Source organism: Macaca nemestrina, chromosome 9, assembly GCF_043159975.1.
Source record: "Macaca nemestrina isolate mMacNem1 chromosome 9, mMacNem.hap1, whole genome shotgun sequence".
NCBI classification, from domain to species: domain Eukaryota; kingdom Metazoa; phylum Chordata; class Mammalia; order Primates; family Cercopithecidae; genus Macaca; species Macaca nemestrina.
Window position 1 is genome coordinate 57,201,556 of NC_092133.1, and position 13,175 is coordinate 57,214,730.

General features: G+C 36.0%; 1 long non-coding RNA gene across 1 annotated transcript in view; it reads left to right on the plus strand.

Moving 5' to 3' along the window:
• LOC139356239 (uncharacterized) overlaps positions 1-12,033 on the plus strand; it is a 51,465-nt gene extending 39,432 nt beyond the window's left edge. Inside the window, exons 2-3 of the long non-coding RNA XR_011607777.1 lie at positions 111-236; positions 6,878-12,033. This is a non-coding gene — a long non-coding RNA (uncharacterized lncRNA). The remainder of the gene's footprint in view (positions 1-110; positions 237-6,877) is intronic.
• The last annotated feature ends 1,142 nt before the right edge of the window (positions 12,034-13,175 follow it).

A 13,175-nucleotide genomic window follows, 5' to 3' on the forward strand; every position in this document is an offset into this window, starting at 1 on the left:
TCTGCCTCCCAGGTTCAAGCAATTCTCCTGCCTCAGCCTCCCGAGTAGCTGGGACCACAGGCATATGCCACCGTGCCCGGCTAATTTTTTTTTTTTTTTTTTTTTTGCAGTTTTAGTAGAGATGGAGTTTCACCGTGTCAGCCAGGATGGTCTTAATCTCCTGACTTTGTGATCCGCCCACCTCGGCCTCCCAAAGTGGTGGGATTACAGGCGTGAGCTACCGCAACCGGCAGAAGGTGGGACATTCTTCACTAGCCTAAACTTTGTTCAATTCTGAGTTTGATCTCCTGCTCTCAAGTGGTAAGCTGAAGTTCACTCAGATATTAAGAGCAAAGACTATCCTCCTAAATGTGCTAGTTGGCAAAGGATTGGGCTCCTTATGTAGATGTTAATGGTTCAGATCAAAAGCTTTCAAAAACTTGAGTAAAAGAAATAATCTGTTTCTTTACACATAGTTTTCAAAAAGTATCCTTTCTTACCAAAAAATTTTCCTCTGTGGTTTAATAGATGCCAAGACTTTAGATTTTCAAGACGTTGGAGATTAAGATCTCCTGTGAGTTCCCCTCATTAATCCATATTGCCCTTGGTTTATTCCAAGGATGTTAAAGCATGAAGAAGGCTTCGGGCCAGCTAATACTCAAGGCCAGCATGCACTGCTCCCATCTGATGCAGGGAAAATCATGACACATTGTTTGCTCCTTCAAAACAGGTTCTCAGGGTCAAAAAAAATGCATATCTCATTAGTTCTTTAAGTCACACAATTTCATAATTGAGGTTTAATAATTTTAATGTTCAGATCAGATCCTTCATCAGAACCTCCAACCTCATGGCTTGTGTTTGGGATTTGGGATAACAATGTGGTGACAAAGATTCACTGTGCAGAAAAAATAAAAGATATTCCAAAGGAGGTATTTTTAATTTAGTAAAAGAAAGCTTTTCCGGAGAAATGAGGAAGTGTTTGATTTTTCTAGCTTTTATCTTTTGCCATGGATATACTGCTGAGGCAGATGAAATGCCTTGTTCCTCAGGTGCACCAACATCACCCTTTAATGACAAGCAATTAACTTCAGTTAAAAAAATGATGCTCTGGCGAAAATGCAGGGGATGGAGCAAGATTGCCTGTAATCTCTTATGAAGAACCCAGGAATCTGACCTTTAGAAGCATGCAAAAGAGAGGGAAAAAATTCAGAGTAGATCTTTTGGAAGAGAGCGTGGGGAACATAACTCCTATGGAGGCCTAAAAGGTAAAGGACAGGAACACAGCTGGGCAGGGAAAATAACTAAGCAAGTCCCACCTGAGTGGTACAGGATGTGAACTGCAGATTGCAGGTTATACCCCAAAGGGTCAGCAACTGCTCAGAAAGAGCCCGATTTAGGCCATGCAGAAATGTGGGCTCAATGATGCTCCATCTAGGAAATACTTTCAAAAAAGATGAAGATCCAGATCTTATGTAAAATCTCCTCATATGTAAATGTTTGTCCAGATTCATAAAAACATGATATGCCCCAGCAGAAAATGATGGAGGTTTGCACTTTTGGGTTTAGAATGCCAGTATTACACCAAACTTCTTATGAAGTCCATGGTCACATGTTGTTCAAGTGGGCAGTTTGTGGTCCCAAAGAACAAAAACTCAAGCATATATAGTGTATGTATATGTGTGTGTGTGTGTATGTGTGTGTGTATATATAAAATTTTGGGGGGTGAAAGTAAGTATACAACTGACTGTCTCATAAACCTTATGTATGACTGGAAAGAAATTATCCCCAGGGCTCATGGGGACAGGACTGGGAACCAGAAATTGGGAATTGTAGTAGTTTGTGGTCCCAAAGAACAAAAATTCAAGCATATATAGTGTAGTATATATGTGTGTGTGTGTGTGTGTGTGTGTATATATATATATAAAATTTTGGGGGGTGAAAGTAAGTATACAACTGGCTGTCTCATAAACATTATGTATGACTGGAAAGAAATTATCCCCAGAGCTCATGGGGACAGGCCTGGGAACCAGAAATTGGGAATTGTAGTATTTGTCTCTGTGTCTTTCTGAAGCCATATGGTCCTATGTTTCTGCCTTTCCAGAAACACCTCTCCATTTCTCCCTGCGGACTGGCTTCCTCTTTTTCTAGGTAATGCTGCTCCACATACATGACTTTTTAGCTCCAGAACCTACCAACTATGAATGGCAGTCTCTATATCTCATTCTAGAGAACTAGATTGGCTGAGCTAAGACTATGAATTGGTTCCCCTGGGTAAACAGCTGTTTGCTGGTCCAACTAGCAATGGCTGGACAGAGACTGAGTTAGGTTGAGGCAGAATGTAATGTAATCAAAGATTCATTGGCAGGTTAGATTAAGACAAAAGGGAAAGTTAAATGTGGATATAGACTGGCTGGCATTGTATATACTCTACATACAATGCTGATATTTTTTATTTTAAATGTCGACAAATTTAAGTTAAGAAATAATATGTGATTATTGATGAAAGTCTGGGAAATTCTTCAAAGGCTAAACAACAAAATCTCTCGTAATCTCATTACCCAAAGTCCAGTGCAAATATTTTGATATACTTACTACCAGTCTTTTATTCTACAGATCTCAAAATGCTACAAGAGCAAATCTTTTATTTTCTTCCAACAAAAACTTTACTTTACATTTTAATGGAAAATTTTAGTTGATTATTGATTAAAAAACTCATCAACTTCCTGTCTCTACAAATCTGCCCAATAGCAATGTTTAATCTTTTTGCTTTTCATTTCAGAAGACAAAATATTACTCCACTTCTTCAATACCAATTCCTCTATTTCTTTACTTAGTCTTATCCCCACAGATTTTCTTTTCTTTTTTTTTTTAACTTTTATTTTAGGCTCAGGGGTACATGAACAGGTTTGTTACATAGGTAAACTCATGTCGTGGTGGATAGTTGTACAGATTATTTTGTCATCCAGGTACTAAGCCTAGTACTCAATAATTATTTTTTTCTGATCCTCTCCCTCCTCCCACCTTCTACCCTGAAGTAGGCCCCAGTATCTGTTGTTCCCCTCTTTGTGTCCATGTATTCTCATCACTTAGCTCCCATTTATGAGTGGGAGAATATGCAGTATTTGGTTTTCTGTTCCTGCATTAGTTTGCTAAGGGTGATGGCCTCCAGCTCCATCCATGTTCTGGAAAAAGATATAATCTTACTCTTTTTTTTATGGCTGCATAGTATTCCATGGTGTATAGGTACCACATTTTTTAAATCCTGCCTTCCACTGATGACTATTTATATTGATTCCATGTCTTTGCTATTGTGAATAGAGCTGCAATGAACATGTGTGTGCATGTGTCTTTATGGTAGAATGATATTTATTCCTTAGGGTATATACCCACTGATGGGATTGCTAGGTCAAATGGTATTTCTTTTCTTTAGCTCTTTGAGGAATCACCATGCTTCTTTCTACATGGTTGAAGCTTACACTCCCACCAACAGTGTATAAGTGTTCCCTTTTCTCTGAAACCTTGCCAAGCATTTGTTATTTTTTGACTTTTTAATAATAGCCATTCTGACTGGTGAGATATGATATCTCATTGTGATTTTGATTACATTTCTCTAATGATTAGTGATGTTGAGCTTTTTTCATACATTTTTTGGATACACGTGTGTCTTCTTTTAACAAGTGTTTGTTCATGTTCTTTTCCCACTTCTTAATGAGATTTTTTTTTCTTGTAAATTTGTTTAAGTTCCTTAGAGATGTGGGATATTAGACCTTTGTCAGATGCATATTTTGCAAATCATTCTCCCATTTTGTTTATTATTCTGTTGATAGTTTCCTTTTCTGTGCAGAAGCTCTTAAGTTTAATTTGGTCCCATTTGTCAATTTTTGCTTCTGTTGTGATTGCTTTTGGTGTCTTCGTCATGAAATCTTTGCCAATTCCTATGTCCAGAAGGGAATTGCCTAGGTTGCCTTCCAGAGTTTTTATAATTTGGGGCTTCACATTTAAGTCTTTAATCCATCTTGAGTTGATTTTTGTATATGGTGTAAGGAAGGGGTCCAGCTTCAATCTTCTGCATATGGCTAGCCAATTATCTCAGTACCATTTATTGAATAGAGAGTACTTCCCCCATTGCTTGTTTTTGTCACCTTTATCAAAGATCAGATGGTTGTAGGTGTACAGTTCTATTTCTGGGCTCTCTGTTTTTTCCATTGGTCTATGTGTCTGCTTTTATACCATACCATGCTGTTTTGGTAACTGTAGCCCTGTAATATAGCTTGAGGTCAAGTAGTATGATGCCTCCAGCTTTGTTCTTTTTGCTTAGGATTGCCTTAGCTATTCCATATGAATTTTAAAATAGTTTTTTCCAGTTCTGTAAAGAATGTCATTGGTAGTTTTACAGGAATAGCATTGAATCTGTAAATTGCTTTGGTCAATATGGTCATTTTAATGATATTGATTCTTTCTGTCAATGAGCATGGAATTTTTTTTTTCATTTGTTTGTGTCATCTCTGATTTCTTTGAGCAGTGTTTTGTAATTCTCATTGTAGAGACCTTTCACCACCCTGGTTAGCCGTATTCTGAGGTATTTTATTCTCTTTGTGGCAATTATGAATGGGGAGCTTTTCTGATTTGGCTCTCAGCTTGACTGTTGGTGGTGCATTGGAATGCTAGTGACTTTTGTACATTAATTTTGTATCCTGAAACTTTGCTGAAGTTGTTTATCAATTGAAGGAGGCTTTGGGCTAACACTATGGGGTTTTCTAGTTATAGAATCATGTCATCTGCAAGCAGGGATAATTTGACATTCTCCCTTCCCATTTGGATGCCATTTATTTCTTTCTTTTTCCTGATTTATCTGCCCAGAACTTCCACTACTATGTTAAATAGGAGTGGTGCGAGAGAGCTTCTTTGCCTTATACCAGTTTTTGAGGGGGAATGCTTCCAGCTTTTGCCCATTCAGTACCATGTGGACTGTGGGTTTGTCATAGATGGCTCTTATTATTTTGAGATATGTTTCTTCAATACCTAGTTTATTGAGAACTTTTAACATAAAAGGGTGTTGAATTTTATTGAAAGCCTTTTCTGCATCTATTGAAATAATCATGTGATTTTTGTCTTTAGTTCTGTTTCTGTGATGAATCACATTAATTGATTTGTGTATGTTGAACCAACCTTGCATTCCAGGGATAAAGCCTACTTGATCATGGTGGATTAGCTTTTTGGTGTGCTGCTGGATTCCGTTTGCAAATATTTTGTTGAGGAGCTTTGCAATAATGTTCATCAAGGATATTGGCCTTAAGTTTTGTTTTTTATTGTGTCTCTGCCATGTTTTGGTATCAAGATGATGTTGCACATAGAATGAGCTGAGAAGTCCCTCCTCCCCAATTTTTTGGAATAGTTTCTGTAGGAATAGTACCAGCTCTTCTTTGTACATCTGGTAGAATTCGACGATGAATCCATCTGGTCCTGGGCTTTTTTTGGTTAGTAGACTCTTCATTACTGATTCAATTTTGGAGTGTGTTATTGGTCTATTCAGGGATTCAGTTTCTTCCTGGTTCAGTCTTGGGAGAGTGTATGTGTCCAGGAATTTATCCATCTCTTCTATGTTTTCTAGTTTGTGTGCCTAAAGGTGTTTGTAGTAGTCTCTGATGGGTATTTGTATTTTTGTGGGGTTAGTGGTAACATTTCCTTTGTCATTTTTAATTGTGTTTATCTCAATCTTCTTTCTTTTCTTCTTTATTAGTCTAGTTAGTGACCTATTGATCTTATTTTTTTTTTTCAAAAAGCCACACATTGATCTTTTGAATAGCTTTTCATGTCTCAATCTTTTTCAGTTCAACTGTGATTTTTATTATTTCTTGTTTTCTGCTAGTTTCAGGGTTGGTTTGCTCTGGCTTCCCTATTTTTTTTAGTTGTGATGTTAGGTTGCTAATTTGAGATCATTCTAACTTTTTGATGTAAGCATTTGTTATAAATTTTCCCCTTAACATTGCCTTAGCTGTGACCCAAAGAGTCTGGTATGTTGTATCCTTGTTCTCATTAGTTCCAAAGAACTTTTTTGTTTCTGCATTAATTTTATTATTTACCCCAAAGCTATATAAACACATGGCTTTGAGTGATTTTTTTTTAGTCTTTTTTAGTCTTGATTTCTATTTTTATTGCACTGTGGCCTGAGAGCTTGTTTGGTAAATTTCTATTCTTTTGCATTTGCTGAGGAGTGTTTTATGTCCAATTGTGTAATGTAAGTAATATATTTTAAGAAAGACTTAAAAATATGCACCATCTTTGATCCTGCAATTTCTTATTTAATGATTAATACAGAAGAAATTCTCAGAGATGTGTACAATGATGTATGTATGAATACATTTATGAATGTATTCATGATCATGGTCAGAAACTAGAAACATCTGAAACATCCAACAATAAAGGATTGGTTGAGAAAAGTGTAAAACAGACACCAGATGGAATATTTTGTGAAAAATAAAAAAATTTTTGAGAACCAGCCTGGGCAAAATAGCAAGACACTACCTCCACAAAAAATTTTAAAAGTTAACAGACTTCTGTGGCATATACTTATATTCCCAGTTACTTTGGAGGCTGAGATGGGATGATTCCTTGAGTCTAGGAGTTTGAGACTGCAGTGACCTGTGATTGTGCCACTGCATTCCAACCTTGGTGACAGAGTGAGATCTCATGTCTTAAAATATATATTGGAGAAATATATTTAGAGTGTTTACAATAATTTGCTAAGCAGGCTACCAAATTACATGTGCAATATATGCATTTTTTTGTATAAAATTATAAACATATTAAAAGAACTTGGAAGATATTCACCAAACTGTTACAAATGGTAGTCTCCAGGTAGTAGAATAATGAGTCATTTTCACTTTTTACTTTTCAGTATTTTCCAGTATTTCTGCATTGAGCATGTATTACTTTTGTCATATGTAAAGAAGCCAACTCAATACATACAATACAGGAAGAAAGAAATTTTCTGACAAGGAACTGCATGAAAATGAAGAACAAAATTATGGTGAGAGAGTGTTTTGCAGTTTCCAAGCTCAAAGAGTGAGGTTGATGTTGGGCTCCTTGATTAGAACTTCTTTTAGAAAGCTGTCCAACCATGTGAGTCAAATTCAAAATGTAGGCACTTCCTTTCTTGTCTTATAAATGCATTCTATATAACTAAAATGCATCCCTCTTCCTTTCATAATTGAGATCTCCCAAGTTTTCATTGGGTTTTTTTCCTGACAACTTTTATTTCTTTTCATATGCTGAAGATAATATGTCTATATTATACACAATCAGAAAAATATTAAAAGATACAAAGAAGCAGAAAAAAGTCCCTCAGTTCTACAGAGTCACCTTTTTACACCACAGTGAGTCAAGGAAGGTTGAAATGAAATGATACTGCTATGCTCAGGAACTTAGTATTTCCACTAGATTGGAAGTGGTGTGAGATGTGTACATGCATATTTCCTTTCTTCTTAGGGTAAAATGCAACAAAACAACAACAGCAGCAGCAGCAGCAGCAGCAACAATTCTGGTTAGTTTACAGAGTTCTACAACACTGAATTCTAAGTAGTCAAGAGTTTACTTCATTTGTAATAAACTAAGCATATTTTCAAAGGCGAAGTACTAACATACTTCCTGAGCATATCTGATTCTGCAGGTAAAATGAGATTATTTCCTCTCATTTCTCTCTACCACTTTATTTTTAATTTGGAAATATATCACTCTGTGAAATAGGTAGAAGATGGTTGCTAAGGAGATTTGGAATGGCTGAAAGGTGACTCCCATGATGTTAAAATGCTGAGGCTATTGAACAGCCACCAAAGAAATACAAAAGCACAGAGATAGCCTCTCAAATGGTTTGAGATCAAGGCCTATGGAGGCTATTTGGTTTCTTAACATTTGCATTAAAATTAAATAAAAGTATACATTTTATTTAATGTTCGTGGTTTAAAAGAGCAAATAGTATAGAAACACATAGAAGGAAAAGCAGTAATTCTTGCCTTCTGGTAATTTCCTTACTCCATTTCCACTTCTCAGAGATAACTACTTATCATTATCTCTGCTTTTGTCTATTCATGTGTTTTTTTCCATTTCTTCATGTAAAAATTTTCATATTGCTGTTTCTAAATTTATTTTTTTTTCTTTATCACTATTCTGTCTACTAACAGTAGATAAGGATTTATTTAGCTTAATAATACTGACCTTTATAGTCTCTCATCCTCACCTCTGTCCAAAGGTACTCGTAGTTCCTTCACAGGTCATTTTTGCACCACTCAACAATATTATGTCATCATTTCTTGTTCCATCATAATAGACAGTATCTATTGATTTCTTACTCTGAAGATAATGGCATCCATGTTCCTACACTTCTTCCACATTCATCCTCCCTTCATCTATTCTATTCTTGGTAAGGTTGAAAATGTGTACATTCTGTTCAGTAATTACAGTAAAGTGCTTTGTACTTTGCCTACAAGTTGATTCTAAAAATTGAAAATAAGGATAATTTATATTACTTAGACAGGATATAACAGTATTTTCCATCTCAATGTCTTTGTTGTACTTGGGAGATTTGCTTAATTTACTATTACAATATGTCTATTAATTTTTCAAAATTTGAGAGATTTTGGATTTTAAGAGTCTTCTTTTGTCTTTGTACTTTTTTCATGGTACCCTCTTTTTGGCTTATGGTTGCAATATCTTCTCAATCTTCTCTTTGGGGAGCAATTAGAAGTACTTTTGTTCTCTCTCTCTTATTCTCACTCTCCCCTCTTTACTTCTATTTTATCTTTAGTCACTTTTGTCTATTACCTTTATTGTGCATGTTTCAGCTTTTTCTCAAATCTCATCATCGGTGGCATTAAAAAACTGACCATAAGCCCTGTGTATGTGAATATGACTTGTTGAAGGGGAAGGAATCGATTATGGAAGAGATGATAGGAAACCAGAGATTACGCACTGGGACTCCTAAATAGCAGAATGATGAGAGATTTGCTCCGTGGTGATCATTCCTTCACTGACTGCCCTACCTCTTCACAGATAATTTATTCAACATATCCAGAGGACACTCCTTTCCCAACTCCCAGGGGAAAGGATACGTATATCTCACTTTAGAGTGCTCTGCATGGGTAGATGAGAGAAAGAGTGTTGACTATTTCATTATAGGCTTCCAATTAACCCTTCTCTTTTCAAGCCTATGCGTTGAATCTGTCCTCCTTCATATTTGTTCTCTTACAGCTTGCAATCCACTTAATCAGTATCCTTGGTTATGGCCTTCTCCGCCTTTCTCCAACAGTCTTCAGACTCATCTGTCTGTTTTATTGTCTTATAAAATTTTTATGAAATTTCTTGATTACAGATGATTCCACTCTCATTCTCTTTGTTGCTGTGGGGTTATATCTATCTGTTCCTTTAGTATCAAGTATGACGGTGTCCCAAAAGAGAGAGGAGATAAACGCTGATCTCATATTGAGATATAAGCCCCTGCTACAATTTTGTCTAAGAAATTTTCTGGACTGTAAGTTCAGAAGAATTAAAGGCTATCAATATCCTAGCAAGACGCATACCATACAAGAGTTAATAGATACGTAGGTTTCATATAGCATCAGGCTACCAAGTATTACCCTAGAAGAGGAAGGAGGATATACCTTTTGATTGAGAGTGACAAGAGATTTGTTGCTTTTGAAAGGTGGTGGATTGTGATTTAGACATTCACAGTCACAAATTCTATTCAATTGATGCATTTAGAAAAGCAATAGCTGACAATTATGAGGTATGTTGCATAGCAAAAATAGGTGATCAGAGGTAAAGTGATGTTTTAAATAACAAAGTAACAGATTATGGTATTTTTAATATATTGCAAGACAAAGAAAATGCACTAGTATATACTGACTGGGACTTTGAAATACTGAGAAACATCAAAGTTCCCTAAAAAGATAATTAGGGACCCCAAAATGTGCACAATGAATATAGTGGATCCTCTAATAACCGTTTAAAAGTTAAATACTCTCACATTAAGATAAGATCATTTCTTTCAGGAGGTAGACTGCTGCTATTTACAAAAGGCAAAACATGTTCCAAGTGAGCAGACCAGCACTTTGTTTTGACTATTAATTTCTACAGGACACTCATTGATGTCAGCTATCATTTTCTAAGTGTTCACTTTATGCCAGCACTGTACTAGATACTTTACATGTATTACTAAGTATCTAGTATGACATATGCCTTTCCAATATATCTTAATAATTTTTAACTACATATTAATGCTATATATTATTTATTAATATAAATCATTGTATATCCAGTGAACAATCTTATTCTGTCAGATGCATTACTTAACAAATCCAGTGATCAAAATCTAGAGAGAGCAGTAGTTAGTTGCCTGCACAAATGAAGTTTTATAAGGTACAAGTAGATTTTGTGAAGTGTCTCTTCTTATGAGACCTCAGATATGCATAGAGTATTTTACACAGGTTGTATGCACTATATTATTTTTAAAATAAGGAAGAACATTTTAGCATTACAAGTTGTAGGAATTATAAGATGGAATTTTAAAAATTAAGTGAACAAATGCTTAGAAAAACGAATGATTTGTAAAGCAATCTCTTCATATTTCAGCATTGATATTGGAACTGATAGGCACAGTTTTCATATGATGTATGTTGCAGGCTTGGCCATGTGATCCCCAGGTAAACCTTCTGGAGACAATGAAAGCCACACTCAAATATGTTTAGATTTAGACTCTTCACAAAACCCTATGAAATAGAAAAAACTTTACTTGTTAAGCAGGACGGAAAACAGAAGCCCAGAAAAGTCACTTTGCCAAGAACATCAATGCTAGTTCAATGATAGAGTCAGGATTCAAATCAAGATCTAGGACTACAGGATCTCTAGCTTCTTTCACTACCTTGCCTTCATTCTCCAAACAGCAGGCAGTCTCAGTCCATTTGCCTCTTTGAGAGGCCCCTCACTTTATTTAAGAACTGGAAGGTAAGAAAAAAAAAAAAAAAGAAACACCTTACTTTTATGATTGACCCTGCAAAGGTATTCTTTATATGCTCACCTGGTAGGTCAAAAAACTCACTTCCACATTAGTTCCCTTCAATTCCATGTGACATAAGAAAGACAGGCCAGTGCAGTGGCCATGATGTTCAGAGAAAATTCTTCATCAAAATATTGAATTATGATTGCTATGAAACCTGACTGTCAGCATAATATTTTAAAAACCATCTAATTTGAGCAGAAGTATAGACAGGATGTAATTATTCACCATCAGCTCAGCTGAAAGGGTAGCCATTTCCTTCTGAAATTTGCGTCTGAAAACCCCAAAGTTTGAGCTGTCAGGGCACATCATTGCCCTGCCGCAGAGATGTTCTTCTGTTGCCATTTCTCTGAGCATCATTCTATTTCTCTGATCTTTGTTTTTCTTTCTTCCTGCACATTCTTGACAATGTGAAGGTCTGTGCAAGCCAATTGAAGTAGAATACCCCAGTTCTGTCTCAGCAATGCTCTAGTCTCCTGTTGACACTATTGAGGCTCTTACAGTCTATCACCATAATGCCCACATGGTTCTGAGTCTCTGGCCAAAGCAGAATTTTGCAACATGTTCCTTGTGCTGGGATGCCTGAAACCTTCTCCCCATTAAGGCACATCATCATCTTTCCTCTACACTTTTAAGCTACACCTTGACATAGAGTTATTTCTTCTTAAAATACCTTAATTTCAGTAGTTTTTTTCGCCATTCATTTTTGGCCCCTGGAAAGCCAGCCGATGGTCTTGAAAGAAAATGTCTTAGATTTAAATAGATAGTGCTTTCGTGTAAGTAACAATTTAAATCGGTTAGAATGAAGGGCCTAAAGTTGTTCTTCATGCAGAATTAAGCTCTCAATAAATGTTAGTTTGTTTATCTCCTGTCTGGTTTAGATATTGTGCTAGGTATTTATGTGTGTGTTGCTGTTGTTTTTGTTTTATAACTGTTAACTCAGATTGAATTCTTTAAGAATGTGCTGCTTACCTGGAGTTCTAGCTTGATCCAGGTGTTTTGTATATATCTACATCTTTCTGTAGATGCCTATAAGCCTATATCTATCTGTAGATACCTATTTATTTATCTATCTATGTATCTACATATATGTATGTATATGTCATATATATTAAGTGAATTTCTCTTATATCTAATGGAGTACTTAATAAATGTTCTTTCGTGGTGATTTGAGTCTCAGTTTCATCTTTATAAAGGAGTGGTGATAATCTTTAGAAAGCATAATTAAGCCAAAAGCCCTTGTGCCGGTCTGGTCCAGGTCGTCCTCAGAAGATGGTCTAACCTAGGATTTTGGCTTCATGCTTCAGGGCTCATACAACTAATTTCTGAATGTTATTAGCTTTTAATTACATATGTGACCAAAATATAATCATTGCATAGTGTACTTTCCCCATGAACATCTGTAGATACATAATTGGTTTTTAATAGCATTTATGTAATAGGGTGACTAAGTGTATTGAGTGAGTTATGATATGTAAAATGCCCAAAGGAGTTCTGTGCATCTAATAAGGACCATGTCCGCATTTGGACTGTGAAGTCAGACCTCTTACATTCTGGTTCCAACTCTGCCACTTCCTAGCTGTGCTATCTATAACAATAGAACTGTTTCACAGGGTATTGTGAGATTAAATGTAGTAAAGTATTAAAATGCTTCAAATAATGCCCGGCAACAAAAAGCCAGCTACGTTAGCTGTAGTTTATCAGTAGCATTAGAATCACTATTTTTAATGAAAGTTTGCATTTATCTACAGCTTTTGAGTATGATTCCCCTCCCTGATCTTCCATTCCACCCTTACCACTGGGCTCTCCTGTTAAAGGTGCTCTAACTTTACTTAGGTTGGCTCAGCAAATATTTTCTAGCTGCCCATTCTTGGCCTTACCTGCCCATGTATGTTTCACGTGATAAGCCATCTCTTTTCCTTCATTTCTTCTCTACTGCCTCCAAGAGCTTCACTTAAAACAAACAAACAAACAAAACTTTTTCTTGCTTCCCAAACCTGTTTTTATACAAAAAAGTTTATTTTTGCCCCAACTATCCCAACAGATGAGCTCATATACTCTCACATGTGACGTTGTCTCCCCAGACTCTGATAAGAGACAGTGAGGAAGGTGGAAGGCAGGTGGATGATATTCTTTGAAAAATGCT